The 25,586-nt window shown below is 34.6% G+C and overlaps 1 protein-coding gene across 7 annotated transcripts in view; it reads left to right on the plus strand.

Moving 5' to 3' along the window:
* Positions 1 to 240: 240 nt before the first annotated feature.
* The window catches only part of pros (prospero), a 294,879-nt gene continuing 269,533 nt past the window's right edge, over positions 241 to 25,586 (plus strand). For 2 of the 7 annotated variants that reach the window (XM_067787401.1, XM_067787476.1), the window contains exons 1-2: positions 21,281 to 21,492; positions 22,435 to 23,237. The gene's annotated coding sequence lies outside the window, so the exon portion shown is untranslated. Of the gene's footprint in view, positions 2,760 to 21,280; positions 21,546 to 21,960; positions 21,993 to 22,434; positions 23,238 to 25,586 lie in introns of those variants that run through there. The other 5 variants (XM_067787439.1, XM_067787422.1, XM_067787410.1 and 2 more) reach the window with 5 other exon arrangements.

Raw genomic sequence — 25,586 nt, forward strand, 5'->3', positions numbered from 1 at the left:
GCAAAACAACAACAAATGCCAGCCCCACATGCATTTTGCAAAGCAGTGACTTTGCAAACAAAGCAAACGCCCTTCATGCAGCCTCTTGCCGTATACGATTTGATTGTGTTTTGTTTTTTTTTTTTTTCTTTTTTTTTTTTTTTTGTCGTTTTTTTTTTTGCGCTGTATTTGGACGCGGCCGGCATTTGATGTGCGTTGATGCTGCTGGGGTTGCTAATGAATGTTTTGGTGTGCCTTACTTTCTACCCATTGCCATTTGGCGCGTTTTGCTAGCCGCTGTACGCTGTGTGTTAACGTTGTCGATGTCGTTTACCGAATTTTGAATACCATTGCAACAGAAAACTGCTAAACGCGAAGAAAGGCGCGGCGTTTTTCAGCTAACGGCTGTGGCAGTTTTCTAAAAAATTCTTTTCCAAATATAAACTCAAAAGTTCAACTTTTCTTAGCATACAAACAAAAACAAAAAAACAACAACTACTACAACAAAAAGCCAAATCTCCAGCCAAATATCCAGCAGCAATAGAAATTTTCTTTAGTTATTAGAAACGCCGTAACAACAACAAGAACAATAGAAACAATAGCAAAAGGTAAATAGCGCAGCAAAACTGTACACTTGTAGACGTTTAGCTGAGTATTTAAAAGAGAAAAAAAAGAACAACAACAACAACAAAAAACAAAAAAGTGCAACAACATACCGCAAGGAAAGCAACATGCAAAGTGCGCCCTAAAACTAACAAAAAGAAAAACTGACTGCGAAAAAAAAATTGTGCATGAAAAAAATGTAAAAAAAAAATGCGAAAACTGTTGACATAAACTGCATAACAAAAGGACAAAATAAAGAAAAAATCAAGAAGCAGAATTAGTGTACATGAAGTATGTGAAACTCAAAAGACATAAGAGTGTGAAAAGCGCAAATTCAACGAAATGTAGTTAAGAAGGAGTTACAAGTGGTGGATGATAGAAAGACTTAGACAAAGTATTAGAGCAAAGGTGGCAAGTGAAAAGTGTGCGAAAAATTAATTAGGGGGAATGGTTTATTGTGTACAGATAACGACGCGTCTTCAACTTCAGATACATAGTATATATCTGCTTATTTAGTTAGAGTGCAAGAAGAAAGGACTTCAAAGTAGATATACGAAGAAGAGAAAGAATTTAGAAACATTACTATAAAAAGAGGAAACAGCGCTCAAGTGAAAGAAGAAGAAGAAAACTATATACAACAACTAATACAGCAAAACCTACTACGCATTCCTCGCATTCCTAACACTTTTATGCAATACACGCTTAGCACTAACATTTTCAGCCCTAACTTTTTTCTAAAAAAACTTTAACTACAGCAATTCGCATCATAATATAAATCAATATCCCAGAACAAGCTGTGAGCTATAGCGCCTTCTAGCGCGTTCTATCTACTTGGTTCACTAAGTTAAAAATTTATTTTTCACTTCAACTTTCTACTAAACTTAAAAAAATGAGTTACTGCAAACTTCTGTTCTCAAGCTCGCACTTACAAGAGCACGCTGCGCTTTTAAACGGCCCCACAACAACAATGCCTATAATTCATTCAAGTTTCGTCACACCCTCCTGAATGAGCGCAATGAAAAAAAGCAAAGATGTGACAGCCATAAGAAACAAATAGATGACAAAAAATAAATTTCAGTGGCATTTTTGTTGAAATTTTGATGTTGAATATGAAATAGCAACAGTAAATGCAGCAACAATAGCAAAGTAAAACAATAATTAATTGAACAACAAAACAGCAAAGAAAAATAACAAGTAAACTACAACATGCAAGACAATAGCAGCAAACAACAAATCAACAAGAAATAGTCAAACAAAAAAACAAACCAACTACAAATACAACACACATTATGAACAAAACATAACAGCGCCAACAATTACAACCAAAAATAGCAGCAACAAGCAAACCAAATAGCCAACAAATAAGCTAAGCTAAATATAAACCAGCTACATAGACCGAATTAACAACAATAAAACCAGCAAACAAACAGAAAACAGCGTCGGCATATGTGTGGTGAGAAACTAAAAACAAACACTTACTGCCACGTCACGTTACCGTAAATAGAATACAACAAATACGTCTGAATTTAATTTCAAAAACAGTAACTTTTACCGGCCATTTTGATTATTTGAATTTTTGCAATTGAACATTTTGATAAAAACAACAACCACAACAAAAGCACAACATTCATACATCGTTTCGATTACAACTTTTTGGCCATAACACTCGTAAGAATATATGATATATATATATGACATGATATATATACACGCATGAATTTTGGACCTGTTTACATAAGCAAAATTCTATAAATTCAGACGTTTAACACTTTTGGCGTCGATTTTTGCAAAACATAACAAAAAACTACGAAATTACCTGAATCAAAAGTAACACAAAATCAACAACCATAAAAAGAAAACAAAAAGTAAACAAAAAAGCCAAAATTTAACGAAGTAACAAAATTTTTTACTAAAACGTAATTTTAGCGCAAAATGAAAAATTTATTACGTAAATTAGTCAGAATTTTTACACAACAAAAACAAAAAAATTATTAATTGAAGAAAATTTCATAAAGCACAAAGTTCTACACATGCTGGCAGTATGCTTACAACAATAAATACTCATTACGAAATGCTACAAACATCATCATCATCATCATCATTAGTCTATGGCGAAAATGCAAAAATATATCTGTAAAATTATGTTGTGATATATTTGATGTTTTGACAGTCCAAGGGTAAGTAATATTTTGCAGAATTTGCTGCCCTGACTTGTATTCTATATGTCCGGACAGGCCAAAAGTCCGGCCTTGCAACTATGGAAGGGCTCAACCAAATGAGACGAATTTTACTTTCATAACTACGCTCATGCCGATCATAAAGCAATAGAAGTTAACGAAAGGCCGATGAGTGGGCAAAGCAGGTTGCAACACTCGCCGAGTTGAGTTGACGACATACGTGCCAATCCGTTTGGGAGAAATCAAAAGGAGGCAGGAGTTGATCCATCAAGCAGGAAAGGCGTAGACAAAAGCGAGGGGCTGCAAAATTTCTAAGATCATGTGCAAAGGCTACGATATTAGACTCACAAAGTGGCGCATATCTCTGAAGAGAGAAGACTTAAGGCTCACGATGGGCATACTGACTGGGCACTGCCTTCTGGCGTCACATGCTTATAAGTTAGGCCTCGTCAGTAACAGCAAGTGTAGGAAGTGGGAGCTGCAGGAAGAAACGTTTGAGCACGTTCTGTGTTCATGTCCTGCGCTCGCCAGGTCAAGGCTTCAGCTGTTAGGATTACCAGATCTTGAGGCAGCAATTACAATAATACTATGGACACATTCAGTCTATGAGAGGTCTATGGGAAGTCTTTATTGACCAGCCAGTTCAACCTAACCTAACCTAATCTCCTTTCATACAGAACTCTTCTTGTTTCAATAGGAACCATTGTATCAAATTTTAAGGCAATATCTCATTTAGATCAAACTTTATGGCGAAAAAACAGATGCAAGTGGGGAGAGAGAGAGAGAGAGAGTTGGTTTAGGTTTTATCGGCGACAACTTTGTAGAACTAGTAACAAATATTTTGAAGATACTTAGGGTAATCGATTGGTAAAAAATTCCTTTCATTTTAATGAGCCATTCTTTAGTTATGTGGCCGGATTTTTATTCTGTCTTTAAAAAATAAAAGTTCAAATTTAATTTTTATTTGTGGACTTTTTGAAAAAAAAGCCCGAAAAATTAAAAGGATGCATGATTTGTCATAAAAATCCTATGGTTATCCCTGGGATCACAAAAACTAACACCTAAGAACATTTTTTTCCCCAGACTTTTTCGACCCCAAAACAAACTTTTAAAATAAGTCCCTGTTTTTAACTCTATAAAGGTATCTTGCATGCATATAATATGTAATATAAAGTGCAAATAACTCAGATGCCTAAAAAAACTCTTTGAAATCTCGTTAATTATTAATTTCATGATAAACAAGTAAGGAAGGTTAAGTTCGGGTGTAACCGAACATTACATACTCAGTTGAGAGCTATGGTGACAACATAAGGGAAAATAACCATGTAGGAAAATGAACCGAGGAAAACCTGGAATGTGTTTGTATGACATGTGTATCAAATGAAAGGCATCAAAGAGTATTTTATGAGGGAGTAGGCCATAGTTCTATAGGTGGACGCCATTTAGGGATATAGCCATAAAGGTGGATCAGGGTTGACTCTAGAATGCGTTTGTACGATATGGGTATCAAATGAAAGGTGTTAATGAGCATTTTAAAAGGGAGTAATCCTTAGTTCCATAGGTGGACGCCGTTTCGAGATATCGCCATAAAGGTGACCCTAGAATTTGTTTGCACAATATGGGCATCAAACGAAAGGTGTTAATGAGTATTTTAAAAGGGAGTGGGCCTTAGTTCTATAGGTGGACGCCGTTTCGAGACATCGCCATAAAGGTGGGCCAGGGGTGACTCTAGAATTCGTTTGTGCAATATGGGTATCAAACGAAAGGAGTTAATGAGTATTTTAAGAGGGAGTGGGCATTTCTGGACCAGGGGTGACTCTAGACTTTGTTTGTACGATATGGGTATCAAATGAAAGGTGTTAATGAGTATTTTAAAAGGGAGTAATCCTTAGTTCCATAGGTGGACGCCGTTTCGAGATATCGTCATAAAGATGGACCAGGTGTGACTCTAGAATGCGTTTGTACGATATGGGTATCAAATTAAAGGTATTAATGAGAGTTTTAAAAGGGAGTGGTGGTAGTTGTATATGTGAAGGCGTTTTCCAGATATCGACCAAAATGTGGACCAGGGTGACCCAGAACATCATCTGTTGGATACCGCTAATTTATTTATATATGTAATACCTGCCAAGATTTTAAGGGTTTTTTATTTCGCCCTGCAGAACTTTTTCATTTTCTTCTACTTAATATGGTAGGTGTCACAACCATTTTATAAAATTTTTTCTAAAGTTATATTTCGCGTCAATACAACAATCCAATTACCTTACCATATTTCATCCCTTTTTTCGTATTTGGTATAGAATTATGGCATTTTTTTCATTTTTCGTAATTTTCGATATCGAAAAAGTGGGCGTGGTCATAGTCGGATTTCGTTCATATTTCATACCAAGATAAATTGAGTTCAGATAAGTACGTGAACTGTGTTTAGTAAAGATATATCGATTTTTGCTCAAGTCATCGTGTTAACGGCCATGCGGAAGGACAGACGGACGACTGTGTATAAAAACTGGGCGTGACATCAACCGATTTCGCCCATTTTCACAGAAAACAGTTAACGCCATAAAATCTATGCCCCTACCAAATTTCAAAAGTATTGGTTAATTTTTGTTCGACTTATGGCGTTAAAAGTATCCTAGACAAATGAAATGAAAAAGGGCGGAGCCACGCCCATTTTTAAATTTTCTTTTATTTTTGTATTTTGTTGCACCATATCATTACTGGAGTTGAATCTTGACATAATTTACTTATATACTGTAAAGATATTAAATTTTTTGTTAAAATTTTACTTTAAAAAAAATTTTTTTTTTTATAAGTGGGCGTGGTCCTTCTCCGATTTTGCAAATTTTTATTAAGCGTACATATAGTAATAGGAGTAACGTTCCTGCCAAATTTCATCATGATATCTTCAACGACTGCCAAATTACAGCTTGCAAAATTTTAAATTACCTTCTTTTAAAAGTGGGCGGTGCGACGCCCATTGTCCAAAATTTTACTAATTTTCTATTTTGCGTCATAAGTTCAACTCATCTACCAAGTTTCGTCGCTTTATCGGTCTTTCGTAATGAATTATCGCACTTTTTCGGTTTTTCGAAATTTTCGATATCGAAAAAGTGGGCGTGGTTATAGTCCGATATCGTTCATTTTAAATAGCGATCTGAGATGAGTGCTCAGGAATCTACACACCAAATTTCATCAAGATACCTCAAAATTTACTCAAGTTGTCGTGTTAACGGACGGACGGACGGACGGACATGGCTCAATCAAATTTTTTTTCGATCCTGATTATTTTGATATATGGAAGTCTATATCTATCTCGATTCCTTTATATATGTACAACCAACCGTTATCCAATCAAACTTAATATACTCTGTGAGCTCTGCTCAACTGAGTATAAAAATGTGTCTTTAATTATCATAAAACAGCTTTCTCAGGCAAAACATACTTATAGTCTAGCACGTTTAATTTACTTTTTATTCCCCTTTTAACAAGAGGCATTTGGTAGAATTGTAAAATATTTGGAAGAGTTACAACTTTGGTGTCCCAGGAAATATTGTTTCCTGTACAGTGCCTGAATTTTCATACTAACACTTCAGCTCTGTACCTTTGACCTTTCCGCAGTTCTTTACCACAAAATTTAAAATCCCGAGTGGATCTTTAGCAATACCTAGCAACTGCTCGATGCCTCTGAAAAAAATTTTAAATAGTGGTGGAAGCAGAATTGGTGGAATTTCCAAGTTTTCTAATTTACTTACCTTCTCCCGCATCTATAGGGACAATCGCCGATGCCTCAAAGTTTAGGAACCGTAGAGCAAATTTAGAGAAAATCTTCTGTACCCGCTAAATACTCTTGATCGCTAGCTAACTAAATATCCTCATCATGGACACGGCGTATTCAAAGTGGGAATGCACACAATTTGTAAATAATAGTTTTAATGTATACGGGTCAGAAAAGTGTGTGCTGTTATGTCTTATAAGTCCCAGGACTGCTATGTCTTATAAGTCGAATATGCTATTACGATAGTGAAATGGATGTGGCTGTTAAAAGATGATGTTAAAAATAAGCCCCAAATCTGCAGCATCATTGACATTCCGCAGAATATCATTTATTGCTTACTTACTTACTTAATTATCACTTAGCCGTTTAAACGTTTATGGCAGTCCAACAAGGTGCACCAGTCGCATCTTCGTTGGGTTAACTGGCATCAACTGGTTACGAGGAATCGTTTTCCACCTGATCCCTCCAGCGTAGTGGGAGCCGCACTTTTCCTCTGCTCCCTTAGGTGGGTTCCGATAAAGTTACTTTCTTAGCCGGAGCATCATCTTTTATTCATGAGCTTTAATTCGCTGGACTATGTTGACTTCTGCGTAAAGCACGTACAGCTCATCATTAAATCTTCTTCGGTACTTGCCGTCGCCAATGCGTTGAGATCCTAAATCTTTGCAAGAACTTTTCTCTCCAACACTCCCAGAGCCGCTTAATCTGATGTTGTCATAGTCCATGCGTCTGCGACATACAGCAAGACGGGTATGGTATCAGGCCAATGATATCAATGTCGTCAGCATACGGCAGTATTTCACGCCTTTATAAAATATTTTTCCAGAGCGGCTAAGCTCTGCAGCTAGTATAATTTTCTCCGGCATAAAATTAAAAAATGTCACCCTGTCTGAAACCTCGTTTAGTTTCGAACGTTTAGGAGATATCCTTCCTTATACTGACTGTACTGGCGTTGCTTAACATCGTTTTGCAGAACCGTATAAGTTTTGCGGGGAAACCAAATGTCGACATATAAGCAGCTTCCGCTCGTGTTGTGGAAGGCGGCTTTGAAATCGAGAAATGTCAGAAGACGACAGCCTGGCTAGGCCACACTGACATACTCGGCTTAAGGGCTAGCTGAGGGTGTTCCCTCGGCAACGTCTGTCCACCACAAGGTGCGGCTGCAAACGGGCATCTGTGAACCGATTTAGTTGGCTGGTTCTGCAAGAGTTGGTACAGTTTGCAGGACGACCACCTTGTGGACTGGGCAAAGAGAACTAAGATTCCAATCGTCGGCCTGAATTTGCCCGATGTATGTGCCTTACAATCACCTGGCCGCCATATTTGAATGGCTCTGCATTTTTTACACCATAAATAAAAACATAAACATCACATTGCAGTCTGTTATCGTCAAAATAATCTTAGACAAACGCTGCTTTGCGGGACTCCTAATTCAGCCTCTTGCAGATACCAACATTTTTAAAACTTAAAAAACTATTTACCAATTATCATACAAGATTTGTTGAAAAACTAATCTCAGTTGCCTGACTGCATGATACAGAAACTGTTCATTAGACGCATCTTCAGTCTCAACACAGCCAGGAAGATTTTACTTCCTTTAATTAGGTCCGTTTCATGTGTGTCCACAAATTTCAGTATAAAATATCAGAGACTCCACAGTTCAAACTATTTTTGAGTAACTTGCCGTGGAGCTAAATTCAATATAGTTTATTAATAAATTTGTACAGGTGAGACTATTGTCTCTTAACGTACATCAACATTCGGATCTTATACAATATTTCGAATTTCTAAATTTATTTTTAATATATATTATGTTAAATAAGTAGTTTATTAAAACTAATCGTAGAATTAAAATTCTGATAAATCCAATTAAAAGCGCCTGTTATTGCGTTCATTGTTAATGCCATTTGGTAGTGAGTTCCATAATTTTATAGCACTGACAAAGAATGTTCTGGAAGATGTAAGATACTTATAGCGTGGAACAATAAGGTTGCCAGTTCTGTCGGATTTTGAAACACGTAAATTTCTAAAGAGGTATTCCGGTTGCCTTTTATGGATTAAATCATACAGGAACCCCAAATTGCGATAATTCAGAAAGCTAACGATACTGCAATTAAGTTTCTTGGAGGAAAACTGTGATATATGATCAAATTTTCGCCTAGAAAATATATATCGAGCGCAGCTGTTTAAAGCTAGCTGCAGCTTTTTCAGTGACTCACTGTCAATGTTTCCGAAAACGATCCCCCCAAAGGATATCAGTGGAACTATAAGAGTTCTCACCAATTTCAGCTTCACATTAATTGGAATTAGATCTGCTGAATGCCACAACTTTCTTAGGACGTAGTATATTTTGCTTAAGATATATTTTACATGGTCCTTGCATCCAAGGTATGAGTTCAACTTAAATCCAAAGCTCGTAACCACAGACTCATAATTATAAAATAGGCAATATCGTAACGTGCTGCCGGTAATACGCCAAACACATAGCCCATGAAGATATGTGCTGAAGGTCTTCATTCATTCTGCACACCAGATCATCAGATAGGCCAATCGGACGAGAAAGATATACCTGAGCATCATCAGCATACAGATGTATCGATACGCTCTTGGTAGTATAGGTCATATCATTAATAAAAATAGAAAATAGTATTGGACCGAGAATGGATCCCTGTGGCACCCCTGAATCAAGGCGTTTCATCTCCGAGCAGATAGTTCCAACCACTACTTTCTGTAAGCGACCTCCAAGATAACTTTCAAGCAATCTTACGGAACTATCAGGAAATCCGAATTGTTTTGCATGACTGTAGAAAGAAATTGTTCATATCATCTGGATTTAAACCGCATCCTAAATTAATTTTTTACCCGATACCTAGGGATCTTAAATTTTGGCACAGATTTTTAACCGGCAAATCAGTATCAAGCTTCGTTTTATAAAATTCTCTTTTAGAATTCTTAATTAGCAGCGTAGCATTATTTCTGGCTTGGCGATAAAAATCCCAAGCTGTTTCCGTCACGCTTCCAACGACTATATAACTTACTGCGTGCTCTAATAGCCGACAACAATTGATTCGTGAACCATGACTGTTTCCTGCTTTCAGTTTTGACTTCCTTTTGTGGAACATATTTATCAAACAAGTAAAGTACTTGCGATACAAAAAAATTAAGTTTTCGAGTAATATCAGGAAGGATCCACACACCGTTCAATGCAAAACACTAGCCTCATATGCAAGCTCAGAAAGATTTACTGCTTTAAAATCCCTGTAGTAGAACTGTGTTCTATTTGTGCAACTTAGGGCTATGTTATATGAAATAAACAACATGTCATGGTCAGATAATCCGGCCAGGGAAAATTGGTCATAATGGAGCACTTCGGAACTGTTGGATGTGCACATCAAATCTAGCAAACTAAGTTTACAATTGGGTGAAAATCGCGTAGGATATTTGTTAACGACATCTAGTCCTATGGAGTTCAAGTCATCCGTTAATTTTAGACATCGTGAGTCATTGTTGAGTATATCCGTGTTGAAATCTCCACAAAGTAATATATGCTCATACATGTGCGAAAATTGGGCCAATTGCGAAAACAAATTATCTAGCTAAAATGTTTTATTGGGGTTGTATACACATATAATTAAGCATTTATTAAACCCATTCCAAGAAAATATACTCAAGAGGATCATCTACACTTGACTTAAAATTTATTTTGTGAGGAATATTTGCTTTGCAGTGTATGGCAACTCCCCCGCCTCTGGCACCCGTTTTCCTGTCGTTCCTATTAACTTTGTAACCATTTAATGCATACATGTTATCACTAATATCTTCCCTAAACCAGGTCTCAGTCACACATAAAATATCTATTTTTGAATCCTGCAGAATGAAGTTCATGTAATCAAGCTTAGGGGTATTAAAGCTACAAGCGTTTATGTGACAGAGCGAGAAAGTCTTGAAACTTGGAACATATTTTAGAACACAATTACAATGACAGCTTTTGTTAGATGGTGCAAGGATGAAGATTTTCAAAAAATTGTCGAGATATTTAAAAATCTAGTTCAAATTTCCGAATCTGGAAATTTTAAGATCGAGTATGAGGTAACTTGCGAGTGAGCAAGAGACTTGAAACATTTAACATAGTTAACAGAAGTCTAGAATTCAATTCTTAGCATTATAAGTGGGGCAGTGATTTGCGTATTAAGAGATCTCTGAAATCCATAAAGGATATGGACTCTCGAAGCACCATGACTCACCCAATATAGTTTTCCATTTTGGAAGCCTTCGCCAATACGTTCAAATTTTTTGCATGTCTGTTATGTAAAATTTTCTGCAGTATTCATTAATATGACTAAGCTTTAAGATGGCATACTTGAATTCTGAAAGTACTAGTGAACTTATTTCATATACAAGTAATTTCACTAAACTTGAGCTATCGTCTTAGTTTTCCTCTGGAAGACTCTAGGTTGGTTGAAGTGGCTGTTCGAGGACATACCTAGGCCATTGATATTAGACCCGCTACGATACCACGAAAAAACACCTTAACTTTCCTCTTCGAACCATTTTGATTACCTAATATTTGCTACCAGGTCCTTGACGTTATGCTCCAGAACCTGGCTCAGATTATCTAGAAATAGAGCATCCAGAAAGCGCTGCCCTGCACTACTTAGTGTTGGGCAGTTGCAGATGAAGTAAACTACCGCTTCTTCCACCTCGTCTTCGCCCTAACCTTTCTGCATGCGTTCCCATAAGGAAATATCCAGTTATTGTCCCTACAAGTGTGAAAATTGTACACGTGACGGGATCTTTTAAGATCCCGTTTTGGCCAGGTTTCCTTCGATGTGCGACACCGTGGTGTTTGGAGCCATCTTTCTTCCGCTTGACGGTGGATGAGCTCTTTCAGCATTAGCTTGCATGTGGCAAGGGGCATACCTTAACGTTCTTGGCCAGGAAGAATCTGCCTGGTAGTACTCTGCCTAGCGAGTTCATCTAAAATGCAGTTTCCCTCAATATCCCTATGTCCCGCGCGCCATTTGAGGTGTAGACGGTTGTGTTGGGTCATATCTTGAAGAGATCGGCAACAGTTTCGTGCTAGTTCAGAATTAAAAGAGTAGGAGCCAAGAGATTTGATGTCAGCTGTCGCCGAAAATAAAGATTTATTCGCCGGCATTGTGTATCCCTTTCCAAACTGCGGATTCCATCGCGCCTAAAACTTCTGCGTGAAGATGCTGCAGTGATCGGAAGACTCTGAATGTATTATCTTTTCTTAGTTTCTGTAAAAGGATGTAGCAATCTTCACATGAACTTAGAATAGAGAGTAGAAGCTTATTAGTAAGACTAGCTGTTAAAGGAACCAACTCTATATCAAATGCGCTGTTTGTGCTGGACTCTTATTGTCGATAGTAACGGCTGAAATTATTTTTTAAGAAGAACACCCTAATATAGTAATTAATCGAAAAGCGCCTTAACTAGTATTTTTTTAAATGCTTTATCTCAGAACTTTATTCAAAACGCCCTTTATGGGATAGAGTATAGAGCTTTCAAAATGGCAGCAGAGAATATTTAATCTCAGCAGCCACACAATACCGATACCAACGGCAAACAAGCCCCGGTTTTTCAGTACGACTTCAAACTTCAGTTTAAGTTGACTAGAGCTTAAACCTGCCATTTCGGCCGCTAAAGCCGAGATAGGCAACACAATTTTATACAATAAAACAAAGTGTTTGAACTTTAGTCAACTTAAACTGGAGTTTAAGCTAGCACTGAATAACCGGGCCTTAAGTTCACAAAGTTTTTGCGATACTCTCTATACTTAATGTTTTTTTAAGTTTGAAGTATACTTTCAGGCGTACCGTATATTTTACACAGGTATGCTCCTAATTATCATAACAGGATATTCGTTCTCAGGGGGAATATAAGTGATTCGAAGTATATGTAGACGTTTAACGAAAAGAAGTTTTCATGGTTAAAATACGCTACGCTTGCTAAGCGCTCTCCTTTTTAAGACCTTAGAGAACAGTTTCTAGGCAATAGCAGCCACATCTGCACAGTGAACCATTTTTGTTGGGTTTAAAGTGGATATATTCCTTATACTATTTCTCCAGAAAAGAAACGGCAAGACATTGCAATTAAGCTCATTCCCTAAAAAGAAAGAGGTGAGATAATAAGTCCCTCAAACCATTGGAGATCACCTTTTTTAGTGCTTCTCACAACTTTACTGAATCGTAAGAGGTCTAACAGTGAATCTCGTAGAAAGCATGACATACAATCCGATGTAGAAGCAATAAAAGGAAAACAGTACCACTGGGTAGCGCACGAATCGAGCGAAAATTTACATGGCGCCTTCCGCTTTATTTTAGGTAGCTTCCCAATAACATATGTAAATGTTTTAAATTTTCCAAAGAGAGCGGAATTTGAAATCTTAAGAATATTTGAGCGCAATGCACTAAAAATAAAGTCATAGTGCTATTTTGTTGGACAATTTTTACTCCGTGCTCAGTAGTAAATTAAAATTTTTGTTGCTAAACCTATTATTTGAGAATTTAATAAACAATAACAAAATTGCGGATGATCTAGGGATATGACGCTTGCAGCAAAATTTATGTAGAAGCCTGCGATATTGCAATAAATTTTAAAACGAATTCCGCTAGCTGGCTTACAGAAAGAAAATTTAAGAAAATTCGCCAAGCCATGGAAAAGTAGCGCTATCGTCTTTTGAGTACTTTTTATTTGATCTAAAAACTATAAACTTGCAACATAATTTGTAGCTCGTTGATGACACAGGTCGAAAAAAATTGGACCCAAAATCTCTACTTGGTGTCAGAACTTTTAAATTTATTCTGGTTTTCGAGTTATTTGTACCGGAAAGTGCAAAAAATAAAAAGTTTGCATAGCTTCACTTTTGATTGGAAAGAAAATGTGAAACACCTTTCGGAAAAAAATTGTCAAAAATTAATGCGAGTTTTCAGTGACCTAAGGATTTGTAACTTGTTAGACTAAAATGTCTTACGCTACAATTCTACAAACTCAAAAAAAATTCTGCAAACTCTTAACAAAAGGTTCCAAATTTTCTTAAATTTTTTTTAGTATATTGATTTTTAAACGGTTTTATTTAGTTTGACACTTAGTAGCGAACAGAATTTTGTTGTTGAAATTTAAGTAACTTCCCGATAAGCTACAAGCTTGAAACTTGGAATATAGTTCAGAACCCAAAAGCGATGCAATAGTCAAAAAACTCCGATAGGTGGCGTATGGATCGAAATATTTCGAGAAATGTGTGGTCCGATTTGGTTTATATTTGGAACACATAATACATACATGAAAAAGCGACATATGAATAAAATCACCGCCAGGTGGCGCAAGGTTCGAGGTATTTAAAAAAATCGTATTTGTGGTCCGATTTGGTTCATATTTGGAACAAATATTAAATAGCAGTGACATCAAAATACTTTGGAGTTCGAGGAGAGACAAGCACACGTGGCGCTGAGTCGAGTAAAGTCTTTGGAAGGATTATGTATTGAGGACTCAGATTGTAACAAATTGTCAGGAAAGAGTTCTTGTAACGATAATAATAATAATAATAATAATAATAATAAGAATAATAATAATAATAATAGCCGTGTTTTTAACACGCGTATATCCGTTTACGTTTAAACTTTATATGGACTGCTAAGCGACAAACTTTAAATACACCTCTGAAATTGCTGCGCTTAAATTTTGTTCTACTAAATTTCAATACGCATTATACTCAGATGTAACTGAAATATGTGTCTTTGTTTCACCCTCTACACTAATTCTATATATTCTATGTGTATCCACAATTCATCGCAACTGATTCAGCTATATGTTACACCCTATGGCCATCAGAGCGTTGTGTCTCCGCTTTTCGGTACACCCTGTTGCTGTAGAAAGTTGTTTAACCACAGCCGCTAGATGGGTCTTCTAAGCATTATCTAAGCGAGGATAGCACAGTTTTCTTTATGGTAAAAAGTAAATCCGTTATATCAAATGAACTGGAATGAGTGTTAAAATCATGACACAAGCACCAAAAAGTTCATTTAATTCGAAATTAGTTCTACACTGGCTCAAAAGAAGAGATGTATAATGTCTTCACACTCGTGATGGAACTTTAATGTTTACTTCGTTTAAGAGAATTGGGCTAGAAATCAATCCATTCAGTAGTTTAGCCATAAATATTACGCCTAGCATTTTTCTATGGCTTGCAAGAGTTGGACGATTGATAAGCTTTAACTGACTAGTATAAGGGGGAAGATTATACGCAGAGTCCCACTGAAAATTTCTTAAAGAGAAAAGTAGAAATTGCTTTTGTACTGATTCAAGTCGATTTGCATGAACTTGATATTTAGGATTCCAGACTATTGATCCGTGTTCTAGTATCGGTCTAACTAAAGTGGTGAAAAGTACTTTAGTTAAATAAGGGTCACTGAATTTTTGGACCACCGCTTCACGAATGAAAGAACAACTCTAGCCTTATTGGCAGTACCATTAATATGAAGGCTGAAACTAAGTTTAGTATATATCGTGACTCCCAAGTCCACAAAATAGTTTACTGATAGAAGACAAAAATTATTAATTACATAAGAGGCTGCTGGCAAAAATCTCCGAGAGAGGCACATGAATTTACATTTATTGAGGTTAAGTGGCATTGAATTCACGTTGCACCAAGTAACTAGGCAGTTTAAATCGTTCGTCGATAGACGCACAGGACCTAAATATGTTACATCATCGGCATACATTAAGATTTTGGAATATTTTATTGTGGTACAAATATCATTAATAAATAGCAAGAACTGAATTGGACCTAGATGAATGCCCTGTGGGACGCTAGGGGTAACATCGATGGCATTTGAAAGAGTATTTTTGCGCTCGACCGCAGAGATACGACGAGATCCACTGGATGAGACCAGATTGGAAGGCAAGCCGATTAAGCTTGTAGATAAGTAAGGAGTGGGATACTTTATTAAATGCTTTACTGAAATCTGTGTGAATAACATCGGTATGAAGATTGCCTCTAAATCCATTAGAAACATGAGTTGTGAATTGAAGTAGATTAGTAATGGTAGGTTTGCCTTTACATAATCCATGTTGCGGTTCTGCCTTGAAAGTAGAAATGGAAAAAGTTAGCTGGTTGGTAACTATAGCTTCAAATAACTTTGGGATGAGAATGAAGCCCTTAATCTTTCAAAAGATGTTCACAAATATAATCAAATTATATACGAAATATATAAAACAAGTGAAATGAAATTAGTGCGACGGCTCAATAGCATTAGGGCATTACCTTTAGCTTTTAAGCGCAGTTTTCTGTGCAACGGAAACCAGCAGCAATGGCGGGAAAGAAAATGTCTGCTACAAACAGGGAGCGGAAATTCGGGAAAACGTACGTGATTACGCAGAGTTATACATATATGTGGGTCCTTATATGCCTTTTAACATAATTATCTTGGAAATGCACAACACATATGCGTAAATTTTTTATGCTTGTGTTAAGGTATTCTCTAGTTCGTTGTTAGTGTATTTATTTTTCGTTTTTCTATGCACGTAAGTAATGGATTTTATATAGTAAATAAAATTTTGAGATACGCATAAGTGAGCATGCGCAGAGTTTATGACGAGTAACGTTTCTTCTACACAAAAAAGAAGATATGTTTTACATATGCAAGTGGGGGGCTAATAAAGTGCGTTTTGCATGTCGGCTATTGCAACAACAGTTTTGTATGTGCATGCTTACATAAAATAAAGCTTAGGTGGTAAAGGAGAGCGAATAGAGTCAGGAGGAGTAAATTTAGATGGCAGAAATCATGCAGCCAAACAAAAAATCTTTCAGTGAGTGAAAATATTTTGAATATTGGGCAAATTATAGCTATAGCTTCTCTATGTTAGCCGCATCTGTTATGCAAAATTGCATTTTGCGCACAAAAGTATGCAGCAAAAAAATGCAAAGCAAGCTGGCTACATGCATAGAGGTGGATATGTATCAAAATAAAATGCAATGATTTGTTGTTGTACGTACACACATACATACAATATGTAAACAAAGTAGTGTGGTAACAGTGGTTGTAGGCCTTCCGCCAAGTATTGTGCGAAATATTACAAATATGCACTATGTGGCAATGCACTACACGCATTATATTTGTCTCTTTTCAGCATAAGACATATTAGAACTTGTTTTGTATATGGCTAATGCACACACAATTTGAATGTAGCAATGAATGCAATGGCACATATGCATTTCATTTGACTGAAGCTGAAGCTGCCGTTGCATGCAATTGCATTCGCATCTATTCCTACCAAAGACCAAATAAGGATGTATGCTGATGCGCCTAAATGTACGCATGCTGCATACATATGGTTGCAGCTATTGCACACTAGAGGGAGTCTGCCTAAAAAAATGCATTTTAGATTTTGCACCAAAAAAATTGAAGATAGAGTGCGTAGATGCACCAGCTATTGCAATTGCGCGATGGAAGTGCATATGCATGCGTAGATATATGCAAATGAAAATCTATATATATGTATGTGTAAAGCAAATGATGACTATAAAGTTGCATGAGCTAATTCAAATCTAGTTTTAGCCGGGAGGCTCTATTGAACGTTTTTGGATTGTGACAAGATACATATCTACCTACTAGTTGGTTGCGTTCTCAAAAAAATTCTACCAAAGGCCTATGCGTAATACTTTCCTATTATATATAAACATACATTCATACATATAAATACACAAGGATAGGCTCGTAAAACGTTACATTGGGATGTGGTTCCAAATGCAGCGTGGTATAGGTCCTTAGAGGGAATGGCGTTACTCAGGTCATTTCAAGAAATACATACTTACACTGATTTTAGGTTTTTCTCTTTACTGCGAAGTCGGGGTCTCTCTCCACACACAAACAACTTGTTTTTTTAAATGGGAAAGTTATTTCGTTATAGAAGTTTCTTCCTCAAAATAATGCAAATTTTCAAAACACAACGAAGCCAGGCGGTTGTAGTAGTTCTTTGAACTATCATCAATAGCATGTGCATACATCCCGATTACACTACGCTGGCACTAGGAAGCTTTCCCACGTACGCAAAAAGTAGCCGAAGCTCACACTGTAACGCATCACTCAACCTAATAAGTGCATCGCCGTTCAGATGTTGCCTTCGCACTTTAAATACGTTAACAGCGTCAGATACAACTAGCAAAATCCTTGCATTGGTGTCATTCGTCTGCTACCCATCTCTCACTCCATTTCGGCAGTTAATAGATGCATACAAATTACTTAAATTATATTATATATTAATTACTATATATAGGTATAAACAAGGCTTAGTATAAGTTGTAAGAAATAAATAAAAATAAATAAAAACAAGTAAGGACGGAACTGTCTTCGGCTATGCCGAAGACTTCATACATTTCATGAATTGGGCTGAACAATAATCTTATCCCGTTCGTAATCTCCAAATAATCGGATGTATAAGACCAGAAATAGATAGTGAACAGATGTACATACCTAAATGATTTTTAAGATAAATATAAAATAAAAAATGGCAAAAAATCCCCTTATCTGAACGATCGGTTTTATGGGATACAACTATATATAGCTCCGATCAAAGTGATTTTTTCAGGATATATTCTATGATTCATTAGAATATATATCACCGAGTTTCACGTTTATACTTTCTAAATTGCGGCAGGAATGACCAAAATCGTCTTATCTGAACGATCGGTTATATGGGAGATATATGTTATAGTGGTCCAATCCTACCGGATCCGACAAATGTCTAATAAGTACAAAAATATACCCGTGTGCCAAATTTCATTGAGATATCTCAAAATTTAAGGGACTAGTTTGCGTTCAAACAGACAGACGGACGGACGGACAGACGAAAATGGCTATATCAACTCAATTCGTCGCCCTGATCAATTCAACGTTACAAACATCGGACCAAAGTTAATATACCATTTCATGTTCATGAAAGGTAGAATAAACTAAACAGTATATACGTAGTAGTTAATACAATAGGTGATTTTTGCAGTTACAAAAACTTCAAGTTTCTCTTTTATAATTTTTTTTTTTATGAACATGAACCGGAAAACTTTATTAATTGTTAAACCAATAAGCATACTGTCATCATCAAATTTTTTCGCTCCATTTTTTATTATTTATAAAGAATATTTTTTTCATTTAGAGTCGAATAAAACTAAAAAAAAGTTACACTTTATTGCGGACTTTTACTTCATATTTACTTATTAATTTTTTCTTTTGTATATTATTTCTTTGCAATTAAGAGCACTTTCCAAATTGAATTCAAAATCATTTATAAAATTCACATATAAGTTTGACGAAAAAATTCAAAAGGATTCTTAGTTTTAATTCTTTGATTCAATTAATTTGTTACTATTTTTATTTTTTTTAATTACTATAAAAATTTTGTAATAAAAAATTAAAAATTAAAAAAAAATGTATAACATTATACTTTTGCGTATACTTTTGTGGTTAAAGGTTGTATAAAAAAAATTAACAATAGGTTTTTTTATCGGCTTCTTGATAAAAAAGGATTCCAGATCCGAATTCTATCCCAAATTGAAAAAAAATTATAATTTTTAATTATAGAAAAATAAAAACATAACAATAGTTATAATAAAAAAAAATTCCATTAATTTTTCCATTATTAATTTTCAAAATTTGAACTAAAAAAATAAAAAATAAAATATTATATTTTGAGCTATAGGATTTTTTTGTCTTAACAAAAAATAAAAATTTAGACAATCGCCAAAGCTCGTTGTATAGATCCATTTCGCGTACTGAGATCCCGCGATCTTGTACAATTTTTTTTTTTTTAGATATTTTCTTGTTTTTAAACACTATATAAATGTTTTATTTATTTTTTTAGTTTTGCTTTTTATAACAAAGTGATTAAAGTTGAAGTTAAAAAAATTTAAAAGGAAGTATTATTATTTTTGTTTACAGACCTTAGCTTTATAAGGTTCATTTAGTTTTTTAGATTCGAAATTGTTTCCAAAATTAAAAAAAAAAAAAATTAGTTAACATTTTTTGTTTTTTTTTCATCTTTAAATATTTTTTTTTTTTTGTGGTTGCATTTTTTGTTTATAATATTAGTTTTGCTTGCTATTACAAAATGTATAAAATATTAGAAAATATGTATTTTTTTTTTTCGGTTATAAAATTTTGCCTATTATTATTCATTTTTTAAAAATTAAATTGTTGCTTAAAGCGAATAAACAATTTTGTAAATAAATAACGTTTTTACTTTTTCTAACATTTTTTTTAGTAAAAGAATTTAAAAATAAAAAAAGTTTAAGAACTGATTTAGTTAATTTGTTGTTTTTTTTTGCTTTTTTTTTTTTTTTTTGTGTTACATCTTTCATATTTTTTTAGTAAAAGATATTAAAAATGAATAAAAAAATTGTTTATTAAAAAACTGAGCTAAATTTTTTGTATATATGTATATATAATGCGTTTTTATTTTTTGTGTTAAAATTTTTTAAATTTTCACAATGTCATTTCGCAAAAAATACCATAAAAATTTTAAAAATTGTTATTGGTTTGGTTTTTATTATAATCTCATTTGGCATAAGCATTTTTCGTTTATACATTTGTCTTTGCAATAAAAACCTAAGACTGTCCTTCTAGAATTTCGACAAAGTTCGAAAAATGCAAAATATCCAAATAAAAAATAACTCATCCATACACATAAGCTCATATACCACGCAATACATTTTAGGTAACACCTACCGTTCTGTTGTTTTTCCTTTTTTTCAAACAAATGCAGCAGCTACCGAAATTTTGATGTTGCATATTTATAGGCGCACTAGCAGGCAATCATGCTGTGCATACTAAATAAAAGTGAGAATGGGTGCTAGGAAGAAACATTTTGTATATTTAAAACTATGTAAAGGCGCGAATATGCCATATGTAAGCCTATAGAAACATACACGCATACAAACAAGCAAATATATACTTTATTTACACATAGAAACATACCGATTTGGTTTTGCTACTATAACTCTAGGCCTATCCGAATGCATATGCCTATTTTTGTGTGTGCATGCGGATAAATAGAAAAACTTCTTGTACATATACATATGTACATACATACAAATGTAAGTATGTGTGTGGCCTAAAAGGTAGATGAAAGTGGCAGCAAGGATGCAATTCAAACTCACAAGTATTATGCATATGATGCACGAGTATGTTGCAGTAGAAATAGGAAATTGTATGGACAGAGTTAACTACATATGAATTTTGGTATGTGTGTATGTATGTGAGTGTGTGCAGTGTATCTACAATTCGCGCGCGTAAAAAAAAGTAAATATAAGCGCGACTCAAGAGCAGTAAGAAGAATTCAGCAACTGCACGGGCAGTATTCTAGACGAAATTTAACAACAACAACGCGAATAACGAGAACGTCGTTTTGTCATAGTCATCGTCGTTGTCGTCATCGACGTAGTCATTCTCGATGATGATGATGATAGCATTGTAGCGGTGTATTTGGTATATATGTGAAGGTCTGTGTGTGTGTGTGAACGTGTGTGCGCGTATGCAGTTAGAACGTGTGTATGGTGATAATAGCGGTGTGGTGTTTGACTATGGCAATAGCGGCATCATCATCAACATCTGCAACAACGTCGCTAACTTTCACGATAACGAGACTTATGTATATGGCGACTATTGAATTCGCGCCCCGAACGCATCCATTGCACGAAATCAGTTGGCATACGGCTTTTGGACGTCTTTTGAGTATAACATTGCTTTTTTATATTAACGGGTAAAAGACATAATAAACGCAACGCAACGCAATACAACGGTCGGTTTATGATTTTGAATACTGTAGTAGCGCACGGATGCGCCCATCATCAAAACGTGCCAAACTCTTGTTGAAGAATGCCAAATGACGGTAATCAAAGAACTAGAACGAAATCAACAAAATACGCCAGTATTATATATAATTGTAATATAGAAATGCGCGCACAAACATAAATATATATATATAAATATGTGTGTGTAGGTGTATATACATATGCATATATATAAAATAAAAAATTAAATAAAATATAATAATTAAGAAAAAGCAGCGCGTGTGAATGAGCAGCAATAGAAGCAACCAACTGAAGCAGCCGCAGCACTGCATTTGACTAAAGCCGTAGGACTAAAGAAGCAGAAATTCTAGAAACGCGCTTCTTATATTGTTATATATATATATATATATTAATATGTATATAATATATTATATATATAAAATATTATATACATACATAACATAAAATATAAAATATATCTGATGCTACTGCTGCTGCTTCATGCTCTATGCATACATACAACACAAGTAAAACTTTGCTTGTTGCTGCCGCATTAGAATTGCTTGCTGTGTGTTGTGAGTGACTTGCCTGCGCTGCAGTGTGTGCAATGTTTGTGTGCTCGGCCATATAACAAAAACAACAACATACATTTGTATATGCGCGCATATAAAAATAATATTTAATATTTAATTACATGTAAATGAAAAGCAGTTATATGTATGTGTTAATTGTATTGCGCTAATGTGACTAAGTGATATGATATACAAATGTTGTGTATAGATGTGATGTGATATCACATGCATACATTGCTATGTGAAAAATTGAAAAAAAGAGAAGGCAAAATAAATTGCGTTCGTGATTTGCAAAAACCAAAATATTATATAGTAGTGCGCCAATAAAAAATAAATGCCGCAATTACAAACTGAGGGTGACATTTATAATTAAGCGCACTTCAAAGCGTATAACCGCGAACAAAAAAATTACTTAGCTACCCTTAAAAAGAAAAAACAAACAATAACTTCAACGCCTAGTCAAAAATCAATAATTAACGTGTTTTTTCTCGCTCTTTTTTTTGCATATTTTCAAATATATAGAAAAAAACATACCCATTTTTATTGTGTACGCAAAAAGTATTACATAAAAAAGTTACTCATACGCCGCACATAAGTTAACTTAAAAAACTTGTATTGCATTAGGATATTGTATTAATACTTTTTGAACTGCATTCATTTGATCAAACGCTTCACAACAGTTTAACAAGAAAAGTTAATAAAGGTTCACACACCGCATCGTCGCCGCCGCTATTTTCGTCGTCGTCGTCGCCGTTGTTGTCGTCCTTTCTATTTGTTGCGCTCCTGTGTTTTGCTGTGTGTTTCCTTTTTTCACATGTGACTTACTTAATTATATTCAAAGTAAACTATTTTTAACATAACTTTCAAGTTTTTTATATTATACAGTTTTTGCACAAAAAAACACATCAAATATTTAAACCAAAATATTTAAGCAAAAAAAAAAAAAAAAAAAACAAGCAATTATGTGTACTCCCTCAAATCAAATTTAATAAAGTAAATATAAATTATATACTCGTGTCAAAAAAAACAAAAAAATATTAAACAAAAATTTGTGTAACGGATGTAACGCGGCGGCGACGACCAACACGACAACAACAAATGTTCAAGAAGAGCAAAATTAATCATCATCATAATCAATACAATTTGTTGTCGCCGTTGTCACTTTTTTTGGTTTATATATGCTACAACAACAAATGCAATATTGTTGAAAGCCACTCAACGTCGTCGACGATGATATATTGCATGCGCTTGACGTTGTTGCTGCTGAGACTCTGTCTAAGAAAACTATTGCAAATTATGGAGAAATAACATCTGTAAACTGTCCTGTAAGAAAATTAAATTTCTTATATAAATATTTTTAAAATAATTTTATAATATAATAAAAGTATCTACCTTTTTGCAACTCTCAATATAAATATTTTTTTTTTTCATTCAAGGTTCGAATCGAGCTCAAGGCCAGAACAATAATTTTTTTCTAATGATAGTTATTGTTATTTTTTAATTTTTCTAAATTTGAAAAATTGAATTTTGTTTTTGGAATAGTAAGTAGAAAATTTTTCAGACAACCTGCCATAGCTGCGCAGATAGATCCATTTCGAAGGGTGCTAAGCCTTCATCATCAGTACGCTTTAGGCATGCTGCGCTAACCATTTAGCTATACAGCGGTGGTTTGTTTGACTGGCAAATTTGCTACTTCTATTCCTTTTTACCAACTATATTTATTCAGTGTTGCGCCATCTGGTGCAAAGCACTGATAATGCTGGATTTTTGTTTATTGTCAATTACTTTGTTTGACATTCCCAAGTGCTCATGGTTTATTAACAATTGTTTTTGTTTTTATCGGCCTATTGATAAATCATTCAAGGTTCGAATCGAGCTCAAGGCCAGAACAATAATTTTTTTCTAATGATAGTTATTGTTATTTTTTAATTTTTCTAAATTTGAAAAATTGAATTTTGTTTTTGGAATAGTAAGCACTTGGGAATGTCAAACAAAGTAATTGACAATAAACAAAAATCCAGCATTATCAGTGCTTTGCACCAGATGGCGCAACACTGAATAAATATAGTTGGTAAAAAGGAATAGAAGTAGCAAATTTGCCAGTCAAACAAACCACCGCTGTATAGCTAAATGGTTAGCGCAGCATGCCTAAAGCGTACTGATGATGAAGGCTTAGCACCCTTCGAAATGGATCTATCTGCGCAGCTATGGCAGGTTGTCTGAAAAATTTTCTACTTACTATTCCAAAAACAAAATTCAATTTTTCAAATTTAGAAAAATTAAAAAATAACAATAACTATCATTAGAAAAAAATTATTGTTCTGGCCTTGAGCTCGATTCGAACCTTGAATGATTTATCAATAGGCCGATAAAAACAAAAACAATTGTTAATAAACCATGAGCACTTGGGAATGTCAAACAAAGTAATTGACAATAAACAAAAATCCAGCATTATCAGTGCTTTGCACCAGATGGCGCAACACTGAATAAATATAGTTGGTAAAAAGGAATAGAAGTAGCAAATTTGCCAGTCAAACAAACCACCGCTGTATAGCTAAATGGTTAGCGCAGCATGCCTAAAGCGTACTGATGATGAAGGCTTAGCACCCTTCGAAATGGATCTATCTGCGCAGCTATGGCAGGTTGTCTGAAAAATTTTCTACTTACTATTCCAAAAACAAAATTCAATTTTTCAAATTTAGAAAAATTAAAAAATAACAATAACTATCATTAGAAAAAAATTATTGTTCTGGCCTTGAGCTCGATTCGAACCTTGAATGATTTATCAATAGGCCGATAAAAACAAAAACAATTGTTATTTTTTTTTTTTTATATTAAACAAAGTTGCCTTTGTCTAATACAAACTAGTTTGCAAAAAATTATGCGCCTAAAAGTATACATCATATATGATAATGACTGAGGTATGACTACCGTACTCTCAAAATGGTGCAAAAAGTTCTACTAGCATGTTAAATATTTAGCTAAATAAAGTATAACTTAAGGCCGCTACATTATTCATAAATATGAATGTAAGTATATTGGCTAGTATGGGCGAAAATTTAGCATACTTTAAGGCGGCTAAAAGTTTCTGACAGCATTTATTGACAATCTAGTTTTTGAGATAGCAGAGATAGCATTAAGCCTGTTTTGAGAATTTTGAGATGGGTTTCAAGTATTGCATATTTTTAGGCGATAACAATTTTTATTTTATTGATGTATAGCATACTTATAGGTGGTTCAAAGTTGCTGACAGCGCTTATTGACAATGTAGTTTTTGAGACAGCTTTATGCTATTTTCAGAAATTCTGCAGGATTTTCCTCTCCGTCACAACATTTTTTTTTTTTTACTTGGAAAAAAAATAAGCAATTACAGCCGCTCTGAAAAGCTTAGTAAAAAATGCAACCAACAAGTATTAAAGATATGACAAAACTAATTATATCTTGCCAAATTTGTCTATGCTTTTTTGTAACAAAAGTTTTCACTAACGGTTTTTACAGAGAAATTCGATAATATAAACTGAAAGCTAATGTCTCATATGTCAAAGCAATAACATCTGTCGAATTTTTTTTTGCATAGATACAAATATATTTAAAATAAATTGTGATTCTAGGAAAAAAACAAAAAAAACCAAACAGCCGAAGTCTTCTTTCCGCCTTTGGTTGATGTAATAACA

The sequence above is a fragment of the Eurosta solidaginis genome, chromosome 1 (genome assembly GCF_040869045.1).
Source record: "Eurosta solidaginis isolate ZX-2024a chromosome 1, ASM4086904v1, whole genome shotgun sequence".
Classification (NCBI taxonomy): Eukaryota; Metazoa; Arthropoda; class Insecta; order Diptera; family Tephritidae; genus Eurosta; species Eurosta solidaginis.